The sequence below is a fragment of the Aquarana catesbeiana genome, linkage group LG01, assembly GCF_042186555.1.
Source record: "Aquarana catesbeiana isolate 2022-GZ linkage group LG01, ASM4218655v1, whole genome shotgun sequence".
Classification (NCBI taxonomy): Eukaryota; Metazoa; Chordata; class Amphibia; order Anura; family Ranidae; genus Aquarana; species Aquarana catesbeiana.
This window is the reverse complement of record NC_133324.1, coordinates 931,597,698-931,612,972: the sequence shown is the minus strand read 5'-3', so window position 1 is coordinate 931,612,972 and position 15,275 is coordinate 931,597,698.

The window sequence follows — 15,275 nt, the reverse complement described above, 5'->3', positions numbered from 1 at the left end:
CCAATGACACTGATGATGGGGCACAATTCTTCCCAGTGACACCAATTATTGAGTGCTTTGGTCAAAAAAGAGAGCATACTATGTAAGTGTTGTTTGTTGCGCATATTATGTTATACACTCACTGGCCACTTTATTAGGTACACCTGTTCAATTGCTTGGTAACACAAATTGCTAATCAGCCAATTCCATGGTAGCAACACAATGCCTTTAAGCATCTAGACGTAGTGAAGATAACTTGCTGAAGTTCAAACCGAGCATCAGAATGGGGAAGAAAGGGGATTTAAGTGACTTTGAACGTGGCATGGTTGTTGGTGCCAGACGGGCTGGTCTGAGTATTTCAAAAACTGCTGATCTACCGGGATTTACACACACAACCATCTCTCGGGTTTACAGAGAATGGTCCAAAAAATAGAAAATATCCAGTGAGCGTCAGTTGTGTGGAGGAAAATGCCTTGTTGATATCAGAGGTTGGAGGAGAATGGGCAGACTGGTTCCAAATGATAGAGAGGCAACAGTAACTCAAATAAGCACTCGTTACAACTAAGGTATGCAGAATACCATCTCTGATCGCACCACACATCAAACCTTGCAGAAGACCACACCGGGTGCTACTCCTGTCAGCTAAGAACAGGAAACCGAGGCTACAATTCGCACAGGATCACCAAAATTGGACAATAGAAGATTGGAAAAAACATTGCCTGGTCTGATGAGTCTCGATTTCAGCTGTGACATTCAGATGGTAGGTTCAGAATTTGGCGTAAACAATATGAAAGCATGGATCCATCCTGCCTTGTATCAAGGGTTCAGGCTGGTGGTGGTGTACTGGTGTGGGAGATATTTTCTTGGCACACTTTGGCCCTCTTAGTACCAATTGAGCATCGTTTAAACTTTTGATGGCTACTTAAGGATAATGCACCATGTCACAAAGCTCAAATCATCTCACTACTGTTTTTTTTTTAACATGACAGCGAGGTCACTGTACTCCAATGGCCTCCACAGTCACCAGATCTCAATTCAGAGCACATTTGAGGTTTGTTGGTGGCACAGGAGATTGGCATCATGGATGTGCAGCCAACAAATCTGCAGCAACTCCGTGATGCTATCATGTCACTATGGCCCAAAATCTCTGAGGAATGTTTCCAACACTTTGCTGAATCTATGCCATGAAGAATTAAGGCAGTTCTGAAGGCAAAAGGGGGTCCAATCCGGTACTAGCAAGGTGTACTTAATAAAGTGGCAGGTGAGTGTATTTAGATGTCAATTATGTATTGATCCTAAAAAAAAGGCTGTTTATGTTACATAGTGGTAAAAATCCCTGAATAAGATACTATTTGATCCTTTTGAAACGCATTGGGAATCCCCAACGTCTGAAACTGTTAACTGTGTTATATATAGTGTTGGGATCTAACAGCAAGTAGCTGGGGAATACCACTTTTTGTACTTTGTATATGTTACCGTGTTGTGTACAGTCTATGTTTACCAGAGGCATTGTGGCCATACCATGGATTATATTTGAAGCTACATAAATCAATTGTTTTTAATGTGATGCTTAGCCTAGCTAATGACAATAATAACAAATTAATTAATTAATTTTTAACTGTGGTCTTCTATACATTGGTTGCCTCTAAAAATCCCATAAAAAGAGGAGCTTTAGTGTGTTTAAAGCAATAGGGATGATTGCAACCACTCCCTCAGTCTTATGAACCTTTTTTTGTAATTATAATGGAGCACAATTCCTCCCAGTGATACCAATGATTGGGCACGATTCCTACCAATGACACCCATGATGGAGCACAATTCCTCCCAGTGATACCAATGATTGGGCACGATTCCTACCAATGACACCCATGATGGAGCACAATTCCTTCCAGTGATAACAATGATGGGGCACAATTCCTACCAATGACACCCATGATGGAGCACAATTCCTCCCAGTGATGACAATGATGGGGCACAATTCCTACCAATGACACTCATGATGGGGCACAATTCCTCCCACTGACACCAACTATGGGGCCCGATGACACCAATGCTGTGGCACAATTCCATCCAATGACACCAACAATGGGCTCCACTGACACCAATGATGGGGCACAATTCCTACCAATGACACCAACGTTGGGGCACAATTTTTCCCAATGACACAAAAGATGGGGTACAATTCCCCTCACTGACATAAAGAATGAGACATTTTCTACTCCCGATGGCCACAGTCTGGCCCCTCTAAAGTCTGAAGGACAGCAAAATGGCCCTTTATTTGGAAAGTTTGGAGACCCCTGCCCTAGAGAATAAATTGGTGGGTTTTGCTATTTCTTATGTCACACGGTGTTTGCACAGCGGTTTTTCAAATGCAATTGTTTGGTAAAAAATTTTAATGCAAGAAAAACCCAATACAGTGCCCTGCAAAAGTATTCACACCCCTTGAAATTTTCCACATTTTGTCATGTTACAAGCAATAATGTAAATGTATTTTATTAGAATTTTATGTGACAGACCAAGACACAGTGGCACATAATTGTGAATTGGTAGTAAAATCATAAATAGTTTTAATTTTTTTTTACAAATAAATATGTGAAAAGTGTGGGGTACATTTGTATTCAGCCCCCCTGAGTCAATACTTTGTAAAACCACCTTTAACTGCAATTACAGCTGCAAGTCTCTTTGAGGATGTCTCTACCAGCTTTGCACATTTAAAGAGGGACATTTTGCCCATTCTTCTTTGCAAAATAGCTCAAGCTCTGTCAGATTGGATGGAGAGCGTCTGTGAACAGCAATTTTCAAGTCTTGCTACAGATTCTCAATTGGATTTAGGTCTGGACTTTGACTGGGCCATTCTAACACATAAATATCTAATCATTCCATTGTAGCTCTGGCTGTATGTTTAGGGCGTTGTCCTGCTGGAAGGTGAACCTCCACCCCAGTCTCAAGTCTTTTGCAGACTCTAACAGGTTTTCTTCTAAGATTGTCCTGTATTTGGCTCCATCCATCTTCCCATCAACTCTGACCAGCTTCCCTGTCCCTGCTGAAGAAAAGTATCCCCACAACATGATGTTACCACCATCATGTTTCACGGTGAGGATGGTGTGTTCAGGGTGATGTGCAGTGTTAGTTTTCCGCCACACATAGCGTTTTGCGTTTCGGGCAAAAAGTTCAGCTTTGGTCTCAATTGACCAGAGCACCTTTTTCTTCTTCTGTTTGCTGTGTCCCCCACATGGCTTCTCACAAACGGCAAATGGGACTTCTTATGTCTTTATTTCAACAATGGCTTTCTTTTTGCCACTCTTCCGTAAAGGTCAGATTTGTGAAGTTCAAGACTAATAGTTGTCCTGTGGACAGATTCTCCCACCTGAGCTGTGGATCTCTGCAGCTCCTCCAGTTACCATGGGCATCTTGGCTGCTTCTCTGATTAATGCTCTCCTTGCCTATCAGTTTAGGTGGACGGCCATGTCTTGGTAGGTTTGCAGTTGTGCCATACGCTTTCCATTTCCGGATGATGGATTGAACGGTGTTCCATGAGATGTTCATAGCTTGGGATATTTTTTGTATAACCTAACCCTGCTTTAAACTTCTCCACAACTTTATCCCTGACCTGTCTGGTGTGTCCCTTGGCCTTAATGATGTTGTTTGTTCCCTAAGGTTCTCTAACAAACCTCTGAGGTCTGCACAGAACAGCTGCATTTATACTGAGATTAAATTACACACAGGCATGCAAAACCTAACACTGCACATAACCCTGAACACATTATCCCCACCGTGCACTCTATGTACTAATAAGGCGACTTCTGAAGGCAATTGGTCCCACTAGATTTTAGTTAGGGGTATCAGATTAAAGGGGGCTGAATATAAATGTACACCACACTTTTCACATATTTATTTGTAAAAAATGTTCAAACCATTTATCATTTTCCTTCCACTTCACAATTATGTGCCACTTTTTGTTGGTCTATCACATAAAATCCCAAAAAAAAACACATTCACGGTTTTGGTTGTAACATGACAAAATGTGGAAAATTTCAAGGGGTGTGATTACTTTTTCAAGGCACTGTACATAACCAAATTTTTTTGGTAAAATATAAAAGATGATGTTAGGCCAAGTAAAAGGATTGCGAAAATGTCATGCTTTAAAATAGCACACTCTCGGTCAATGACGTAAATTTTACTATCCACACAAATTTTACTGTCCAATGACATTTTAAAAACCTCTATAGGTTACAACTTTATGTAGCACTAACTCTCGGTGGAGCTGCTGATTTAAGCGGGCTTGTTACCTTCACTCTCCATCCCTCTGTTTCACCGGCACCGGGTCTAGGGTTCCGTTGAGTTCACCTCTGGACGATATAAGCACCAACACTTGAGTGTTGCTTTATTGAACCAAGTAACAAAGGAAGTAGCAGGAAAGAGGCAGGAGGAAAGCTGCAGGGAAGCTCAAATACCTTTCTTTAGGATTCTTGAGAACGTCCTTTAAAGTTGAATATTGTAATCGGATGCAATTCCCTTGTGGGACATGATCTTTGCTCGCCTGGATAGGCCTCTCTCACTTGCCTAGCAGCCAGTACGCAGCACGAACAAAAGTCTCTGCCACAGACTTGCTTGAAATAAACCCGTACGATCCTCTGCCACAGGATGTATTGGTTTTGCGGTGAATGTCAGACACAGTACTTGGACCTCTAAGCCAACCCGGCAGTATTATGCTGTAAAGTTACTTTAGGATACGTCCTCCAACTGAGTCACCAGGCCCCTCTCCAGACCAGCACTCTGCATGATCCTTCCATGAAGGGTCCTCCCCTGGGATCTCCTCGGTTGTCCAGCTTCTTCACTCTGGATAGACAGCTCAGGACCATTCCTCGGCTGCTGTGGTAGACCCCAGACAGACTTCTGGGCCCACCCACGCGCCGCAGCGGCGCGGGCCTCCAGAACGGAGGACCACGGGGTAGCACTCTAACGCATACCTGTCAGCCAGGAGGGCTGACAGGCTGACGACCCCTAAGCATGGCGTCTGTCCCATAAATACCCTCTCCCAGAATGCAAATCGGAGGACCACCTCCACCGAGTTGTCTCCGGGACAGAGGAGCATCCATACGCTTCAATACGTTGCCTTTCCAACACCAGCCAGTAGTAACAACGACACCCACCGGCTCAGTGTGGAACCACACGCAATGTCAGCCAAGCTGGAACAGAGGCAAATCTAACTTCCTCTAATGAGCAATTCACTAAATTTACCTATCAGATGGTAGATCGTAAATCTACCAGCGCTACATTTAGATTTACAGAGGAGGTCTGGTGCTAGAATTACTGCCCATGATCTGATGTTCACGTTGATACCTCACATGTGTGGGACGATTTGTGTGTGTGCAGGACCCATGCGTGCGTTCACCTTTGTGCACGAGCACCGGAGGGACAGGGGGGGCACTTTAATTATTTTTTTTACATTTTATTTTTAATTATTATTTTATTTTTACACTGTTGTTTTAAAAAAAATGTGTATCACTTGAATTGCTGTCTCAAGGAATGTAAACATCCTTTGTGACAGCAATAGACATGTGACAGCTCCTCTTTTTAAGACCCCAAATCCCTCCTCTGCCCTTTAAAAGCATTTGATTACACCAAGATCAGTGTGTTCTAATGCTTTAGATTTTTAAAAATGGTGCCGTTTACATCCAGGTAACCCGAAGTCATGTCAGGTCATCGCTTCCAGGTTACTATAGCTGAGAGCCGAACAAAGCCAACCCGGTCTTTGTTCAGCTCTCTAATCAGCCGGCGGAAGCACCAGCTGGTCGATCAAGACTCCCGTGGAACGGGAGAGACTCTGGTAAAGCCACAGAAGGCAGCAGGAGGGGGTGTCCCCTCCCGCTGCTTGTAAAAGCATTCCAGCTGTTAGTTAGCCACTAGGATTTCTTTTACAAGAGAGCCGACCGTAAGCTTTAAAAAAACGGTACCGTGATGATGCCTGCCATCACAGTATAACCAATTGAAGTCCAGTGACATATCAGATACGTGACTGGTCGGGAAGTTGTTAAGTTGATCTCTAGCCAAAGCTTTGTTTTTAGATTTTAATAAAGGAAGGGATAGTTAGAACCCTTGTTGGTTTTGTTCAGTTGTATGTATCCTGTTCCCCACAGCATGATGCTGCCACCACCATGTTTCACTGTGGGGATGGTGTTCTTTGGGTGATGTGATGTGTTGGGTTTGCGCCAGACATAGCGTTTTCTTTGATGGCCAAAAAGTTCAATTTTAGTCTCATCAGACTAGAGAACCTTCCTTCATACAGTACATTTTGGGAGTCTCCCACATGCCTTTTCGCAAACTCAAAACGTGCCATTTTGTTTTTTGCTGAAAGTAATGGCTTTCTTCTGGCCACTCTGCCATAAAGCCCAACTCTATGGAGCGTACGGCTTATTGTCGTCCTATGTACAGATACTCCAGTCTCTGCTGTGGAACTCTGCAGCTCCTCCGGGGTTACCTTAGACCTCTGTGCTGCCTCTCCGATTAATGCCCTCCTTCCCCGGTCCGTGAGTTTTGGTGTGCGGCTATCTCTTGGCAGGTTTGCTGTTGTGCCATGTTCTTTCCATTTGGTTATAGTTACATAGTTATATAGTAGATGAGGTTGAAAAAAGACACAAGTCCATCAAGTCCAACCTATGTGTGTGATTATATGTCAGTATTACGTTGTATATCCTTGTATGTTGTGGTCGTTAAGGTCGTTAAGGTGTTTATCTAATTGATGCCCCCCGCTGAGACCACCGCCTGTGGAAGGGAATTCCACATCCTTGCCGCTCTTACAGTAAAGAACCCTCTACGTAGTTTAAGGTTAAACCTATGTTCTTCTAATTTTAATGAGTGGCTACATAACTTGTTAAACTCCCTTTAATGAAAGGTGTTCCTAGGGATCATCGAAGATTTGGATATTTTTTATAACCTAAACCTGACTTGTCCCTTACTTGTTTGGAGAGTTCCTTGGTCTTCATGGCAGTGTTTGGTTAGTGGTGCCTCTTGCTTAGGTGTTATAGCCTCTGGGGCCTTTCAAAAAGGTGTGTATATGTAATGACAGATCATGTGATACTTAGATTGCACACAGGTGGACATCATTTCACTAATTATGTGACTTCTGAAGGTAATTGGTTGCACCAGAGCTTTTCATGGGCTTCATAACAAAGGGGGAGAATACATACGCACATGCCAATTATCAATTTTTTATTTCTGAAAAATAATTTTATGTATATATTTTTCTAATTTGACTTCACCAACTTGGACTATTGTGTTCTGATCCATCACATATAATTCATATTAAAAAAACATTGAACTAAAGGCTGTAATGTAACAAAATAGGTAAAAAGTCAAGGGGGGGGGGGGGTGAATACTTTTGCAAGGCACTGTATTCCCTCTGACTCTGAATTTACCCTGAGCCTAACTTTCTAGCCCACATGGCTACACAGCAACATGCCCAAATCTTGACACCCCCCCCCCCCCCCCGAAAAGAATAAGTGTCCAATGCAAGGATCTGAAGATGATTTTTTTCCTTTCTAGAACTATTCTTGTGACAAGAGCTAATCCACCCTGCTATGAACTTTGTGGAAAAAAAAATTATAATCTGATATTTTTGTTATTTCAAGTCTGGATTCATTTCTTTAATTTTAGTGTCCTATGAACCACAGACCTCTTCGTAGTCTCCTGTGAAGTCTCTTTGCGAATTCATTTTTCGTCATTAACCACTTTTTCAAAACACACAAAGCCAAAATAACCTAAACAGAGGGTCTAACAGTCAGTTCATAAAAAAATATTAATTATGAGACTTTACAGCCCAAAGTAAACTCGACTCCTAAAATAAAGTCTGACTCCCACATGAGTTACAACATCCCTTGTCAGCGGCAAATAAAACTGAATTGATCCCAGTCTGTAACAGCGAGAGCCCGGGCATAAATAATCAGACAAGACATCATACCACAATATCGAATTCGTCTTCTCGGCAATGCCTTTCCTCGCCACTCCCTTGCGCAGTGAGTAAAAAAAAGAAAAATAGAAAAACAGAATTATGGCTCAATAGATCCGTTGACATTTCATGTGATGTCAAAGCCGAATAAAAGGCTCTATTAGGAGGACAGCAATTTCCTCTTCTGGACCTCCGCTTTATTGTCCATTTCCTATTTTAGAAAATCTGGTAACCTGAAATTCACTTGGAAACCGTCGTTTTTAATTCTTCTTGAATTCCTACAAAGCCAGAGGCATTGGCTTTGCATTACGTCACCTTGACAAAGACCATAACCGCCTTAGAAAAAGGTAACTGCGGCCAAGAATTTGTCCTGTGTGAAGCAAAACTCTATCTGCAGTCTTGTATTCCGTAACACCGTCCTTTTGTTCTGATGTTGTCTTTCTTAACCACCTCAATACCGGGCACATTCCCCCCTTCCTGCCCAGGCCAATTGACAATTGTCCTGCCCAGGACAATTGCGCGGTCATGCTACACTGTACCCAAACAGAAATTTTAACATTTTGTTCCCACAAATAGAGTATTTGATCACCTCTGCGTTTTTTTAATTATTGCTAAGCAAATAAAAAAAGACCTTGAAAAAAAAAAAAAAGTTTCTCTTTTGTTTCTGTTATAAAATTTTGTAAATAAGTAAGTTCACTTCACTGATGGGCACTGATAAGGCGGCACTGACGGGCACTGATAAGGCGGCACCAATGAGGTGGTACTGATGGGCACTAACGGGCACTAATAAGGTCGCAGCAATGAGGTGGTACTGATGGGCACTAACGGGCACTGATAAGGCAGCACCAATGAGGTGGTACTGATGGGCACTGACGGGCACTGACGATGGCCACTGATAGGCGGCACTGATGGGCATTGATAGGCGACACTGTTGAGCACTCATGGGTGTCACTGGTGGGCACTGATAGGCACTCATAGGCGACACTGATGGGTACTTATTGGTGGCACTGATAGGCGGTACTGCTGGGCACTGATGGGCACTGATACGTGGCACTGATGGGCACTGATATGCGGTACTGATAGATGACATTGTTAGGCATCACTGATGGCACTGGCAGGCATTGGGGATGGGCACTGATTGGCAGCTGCCTGAGCACTGATTGGCATTTCCCTGGTGGTCTAGGGTGGCATACATGGTGGTCCAGTATGGTGGCCAACCCTGGTGGTCCTGGCGGCATCCTGGTGGTCCTAGGTGGGCATCCAAGGGAGGGCTGCGCTGATAAACAATCAGCACAGACCCCTCCCTGTCAGGAGAGCAGCCGATCGGCTCTCCTCTAGTGAGGAAAAGCCAATCAACGGCTCTTCCTGTTTACATCGTGATCAATGGCTGATCACGTGGTAAAGAGCCTCCAACAGAGGCTCTTTACCAAGATTGGTGTAGCGGTGTGTCAAACTAGCACACACCGCACCACCGATCGCACGAGAGAGCGGTTGTTCTGGGAGGCTATCATATGACGTCCACCCAGAACGAGAGCCGCGCCTCCCAGCCGTCATTTGACGGCCGGCGGGCGGGAAGCGGTTAAATTGCTTCCCGCCAAGGCCTGGCGTCCATTTAAGTGGTGTCTATACGCCCAGACTTCCCAGTCCTGTGACCGTTGGCAGTCACAGTGGTCACGTGATCGAGAGCTCATTCTGTCTGCTCTCGATTGTAATGAGAAACCAAGAGGTGTCTATGAATAGACATGTGCACTGCCGAAAAATGTGTCCATTTTCGTTTCATTCTGGGTTTTTTTGCTTTTTTTTTTTGTTTTTCGAGGTCATTCGTTATGATCGCAATTTTTAACGTATAACTTTTTATTCATTTTTTTAATTACAAAACATATAAGCAATAATAAATAAAAAAATGAAAAAAATGCTAACTAACTATTAAATTATAGGTATTGGAATTTCCTTTCAAATTTGGCTGTTAGTGAACGTAACGAATACAAATTTATCCGAAGTTACAAATTATGCGAAATAACGAATGCTGCATGTAAACAAATGGAATGGATCAAATTAATAATAAATAATATTAATACAAAGTTTTTATTATTATTATTATTATTGATATTTATTATTATTAATTTGTTATGTTCCATTTGTTTAGATGCGGCATTTGTCATTTTGGATAATTCGTAACTTCGGATAAATTTGTATTCATTATGTTCACTAACAGCCAAATTTGAAAGGAAATTCCAATACCTATAATTTAATAGTTAGTTATTATTTCAGATTTTCGGGTTTTCGGATTTTCGAACTTTGAATTTATGAATTTAAGAATTTTAAAATTTACACATTTTCAAATTTTCGAATTTACAAATTTTCGTATGTATGAATTAACGAATATTCAAATTTCCGAATATTCGTAAAAATTTGTTAAACGGGTTTTCGTTAATTCGGATGTTTACGAATTAACAAATTTTTTCAAAAACTAATTCGCAATGAAACTAATTGCACATGTCTATCAATGACAGTTCATTCACTAGAGTCGGCACGCCTTTAGTACAGAAACCTCACCCATCCGTAGACGCATACGAGGTGTGTCTAAAAAAATTTGTGAATGGTCCGATATCTCAGCAGCAACATAGGCAGGGTGCGCACACATGCACATGGCTATCTAGAGACATGCCGAGCAGCGCCACCTAGCGCGAAGCATGCGTGAACTTCAGGGTACATCTGCTGCTGGCAGTGGAACATAATCAGTGTGAGAGGTAGGATCACAGTGCAATGGAGCAAAGGGTGAACATCAAGTTCTGCCACAAATTAGGGAAAATAGTGGAGATGCATAAAATGTTGGGCAAGTGTACGGGACGGAAGCCGTGAGCAAAAAATGTATTGACAATGCTTCCGCGATGGAAAAGAAACGACTGAGGATGAGCCACGTTCGGATTGGCTGTCGACAAGCAGAACCCCAGACGTGATTGCATGAGTGTGACAAATGCTGGCTCGAGATTGGTGACTGACTCTACGATTGATGGCGGTGGGAATGGCCATTAGCAAAGACATGGTGGGTGCCATCGTCTGCGAAGATTTGGGTAAGCGGAAGATCTGTTCTCGGTTTGTGCCGCACAGCTGACAGACAAAGAGAAAGAGAAGCCCGTAGCAAAAGACGCAGGAATAGGCGCAGGGCTGGCATGACAGGGTAGCGGGGCCAGCTTGGTCAGAGTAGAGGAGTTGGCCAGGATGGTATGCAGCATAGTTAGTGAGGGGCCAGTGTCCGGTGATCAGTTGGAGATCACTGGATGAAGAAACAGCTCCCACCTTCCCGCCCTGTTGTCTGTATTATATTTGGAAAGTTTGGCATTTATTGTTGTAAGTTATAGCGGTTGAGATATTTGGAGGCCTTCTAAATTAAGACCAGTATGGCACAGTGGGGAACCATCTTGGTATGGGATCCTCGGGAAGATGCCAGGTTTAACTGGGCATTTGCATATGGGTATCAGCGTTGGAAGTTGAAGAGTTGGTATTGTCCTAGAGTCGGCGTGCTGCGACTGGAGACCTGGTGTGTCACACCGATACTATGTAAATTTGGGGTCTTTTCAGTGCCTTCAAAGATCTACAACATGGTTACGATTGATCTGAAAAAGTATTGTTTGTAAATAAGTTTATGGTTTATTGTTAATAAAATGGCCGGTATGGCCAAGTTAACTCCAAAAGGGTGTCGTCTGGTTATTTAAGATGGCAAACATAATAGTAGGGTATGTGCAAAGGTATTAGGCCAGCTTGCATCTGTCTTACCATAGTTAAGCAAAATGGATGGAAAATTCTGGAGATTTCATTGCCATGTGTGACCATGATCCATCCTTTCTGCAAACCATCACCACAGGGGACGAGATCTGGTGCCATCAGTTTGATCCGGAATCCAAGCAGCAATCAATGAAATGGCGTTCACCGTCTTCCCCGTGACTCTGCTGACTTCTTTCTGTCCAAACCCCCCCCCCCGAAGAGCTTCATGAAAGGCGCACGTTTTGTGGACGTGGCGGCAATCCAAGTGTTTCCAGTTTCCAAAAGCTTTATGAACGTTGCCGAAAGTGTGTTGTGAAGGATGCTGATTATTTTGAAGGCCAATGAAACTAATTTGTCTGTATTTTCTGTTGTGTTTTTTTTTGTGATAACATTCCCCAAACTCTTTATGTGTTTTAACTCATATGTGTGGCTGTAGGCAGTTGCATATAAAATATATAGGTGGTCCCATGCTTATGGCTTCAATCAATTGATTTGAGAGTTATGTTTACACTTGAGATATTATATAGGGTCACACAGACTGTTGCACTAAGATATCCTTAAGTTACGCAGATATTGCACCCTAGAACAGTGCTATACCTACCTTTCGTTATTTTTCATTTGTAGGCAGATGCAGTTTGACCTCCCTACATGGGCGGTTACATGGATGGTGCTGTGCGTCCTTGCAGGGAGAGTGGAGGACAAGAGGAATATGGATTCTTCTTAGGTTTCCACACAGTCATCGGGTGGGCTGCTGTCCAAACGGATGCTGCCACCTGGGTGACCCCACAGCCATCTTGGGTGAGGGCAGAGCTTACAAAAATGACTGGCTCACTGTGGCTGGCGCGTATTCTGTGTGTGATGAGGTTAGGCACAGGAACCTGTTTGACGGGGAGAGTAAACCTAGCTCAGGGAAAAGTTCCAGAGGAGGAGGGATTGACACAACCTACTTCAGAACTTTCAAATAACTGTGCTGACGATGATAGATGCTGCTGGCCTTGGTCTACCGCTCTCCTGCTGTGAGTTCCGTCTCCTGTTGTGAGTGTTGCTGATTGGTTATTACCATTGTAGTGACTCAATTGTTGGGCCTTGAACAGTTAACAATACACTCCCCATTCTCAGCCACTGTGTGGGCGAGTCTTCCCTTTGGGTGCCTACCGCTTGGTTCTTCCCCTGCCCCCTGGCCTACATGGTGGGCTTTGATGCAACAAAAATTCCCTGCTCACTTTCCAGTCACCCGGCAACAAAACCAAATTGACCCTGTCTAACAGTTCATGTTAACCCCTTCAATACCGGGCACTTTCACCCCCTTGCTGCCCAGGCCAATTTTCAGCTTTCAGCGCTGTCACACTTTGAATAACAATTGCGCGGTCATGCAACACTATATGACATTTTTAGCATTTTTTTGGAGACATATGGAGCTTTCTTTTGTTGGTATTTAATCACCAGTGTTTTTCTTTATTTTTTGCTAAAAAAAGGAAAAAAGACTGAAAATTTCGGGGGAGAATTTTTTTTTTTCTTGTTCTGTTATAAAATGTTGCAAATAAGTAATTTTTCTTCTTCACTGATGAGCACTGATGAGAATGCAATGATGAGACCAACTTTAAAATGATAAAATTAAACTATATTAAACTGGCCCTGGAATGTGTATATGCATGTAGGAAGGGTGGGGCCTTCAATTGTGCCCCTTGAGGGCAAGGGTTTAAGTGAATGTACAATCTGTAAACTGTTTGAGCTATGAATACTTTTTCAAGGCACTGTATATACATATAGGACAGCACAGTGGCTTAGTGGTTAGTACTCCTGTCTTGCATAAATGCCAACCACAACACTAAACACATGGAGTTTGCATGTTTGTTCTGTGCCTGCCTGGGTTTCCTCCCACACTCCATGTGGAATTTGTTGGTGCTAAATAAATATCTGTAATAAAATAGTAGGAATTACTGGAATTTCCTGTAATGCTAAGGACGATTTCAGCACTCAATCAAGTGTCTTCTGGGAATGACAACCAAGAGTTTGACCCAAATTCAGCGTGTTCACAAATTAGCAAACTAAATGGCCAGTTCACCAGCCAAACCTCTGGGTCTTTTTTCACCATTTTGCTACAGGGGTCCCCGAATAATGTCTGCGCGCCATTGGCATTCGGAGATGGACGGTGCACCTTTAAGGGTTATAAAAATGTTATCAACATTATCCTAGCTTTGAGATAATTATCCAAAGACGCCAAAAAAAGTTAGAAAAAGAGCGGAAGATAGTTTAAAAACATCTTATGAATCACTTGTCATTCCTCTCAACCAGTAGAATCCCAGGAGCCGGAATTATGGTCAGTGCAGAAGACAGGAATGTTAATGAAATACATTTATTTTCTGTCTCTCTAGGAAATGCGGTCTTCCGTTTTCTCACTGCTATCTTCCCTTTGACACGCAGAACATTTACTTAATGGTTTTTGTAACAATGTTGTGTCTGGACCAAAACCAGCATGAATACCATTTTTGTTACACTGTCCATTAAAGAGAACCTGTCTCCAGACCAATCTCTTCAACACCCATCCCAAAAGATTGTATCTGCATTTATTGTATTGTATGCATTTATTTACCTGTAAAAGCCTTGTGTAGACATTTAGACAACCAAAAGCCCTGAGACTTTTGCTAGGTTCTTCCATCTTGAATGTGATGTCAGCACTCAAGTGACAATCTATATTATTCCGCTTCTCTCAACCTCCCCTGGCAGCTTCATAAAAGGTCATGTACAGAGATGATCAGAGGAGCTGGGCCTGCACAGACAGTATTTAAAAACTCCTAGATTTCATGGTCTCAGCATTATCTCCAGAAGACCTTGCTAACTTTGGACAGTACTCATTCTCATACTATGGGTCTCTCCCAACACTCCCAGGGAAGATGAACTCTCCTGCTGGTCAACCCACAACCGGTGGAACTCAACATTTAACTGGATACAAAACGTAGGGACGGTGGGAGAAGGAGAGTGGTAGGCACCAAGTTCTTGCTAAGGAGGTATGGGGGAGGGAGGCACCAGGGCTGTGGTTGAGTTATTGTCCGAGGTACTCTCCATAATGGTGTTGGTGAGAAAGGTTGAGGTTGATGGGTGAGAGGGGGTCCTGACGGACGTTTTGTATCCAGTTAAATGTTGAGTTCCACCGGTTGTGGGTTGACCAGCAGGGCCAAGGGGGGGGCCAGAGGGGGCCCTGACCCCCCCCAACATTATGCTGTGCCCCACCATGTGCCCCCCCCCCCCCCCCAATTTAAAAAAAAAATTTTTTTTTTTTACAAAAAATCAATGTCTAAGATGGAGAGCGTCCCCAGTCAGCTCCTGCGGGTGATTCCTCCCCCCTCCCTCTGCTCGCTGACACTACATAATGCGAGCGCTCACACAACCACGGCCGCCCGATCTGCTCCTTCCCCTGCATCCTCATTGGCAGGGAGAAGAGCGAGTTGCAGGAAGGACTCCACCAGGACTCTCAGTTACTGAAAAAACTGACTGATTTCTCCCATCCTTAGGACAGGAGAACCAGCCTGTAAATTCCAAGAGATGCCAGATCAGCGCTGTCAATAGCAGGGGCAGGACAGCA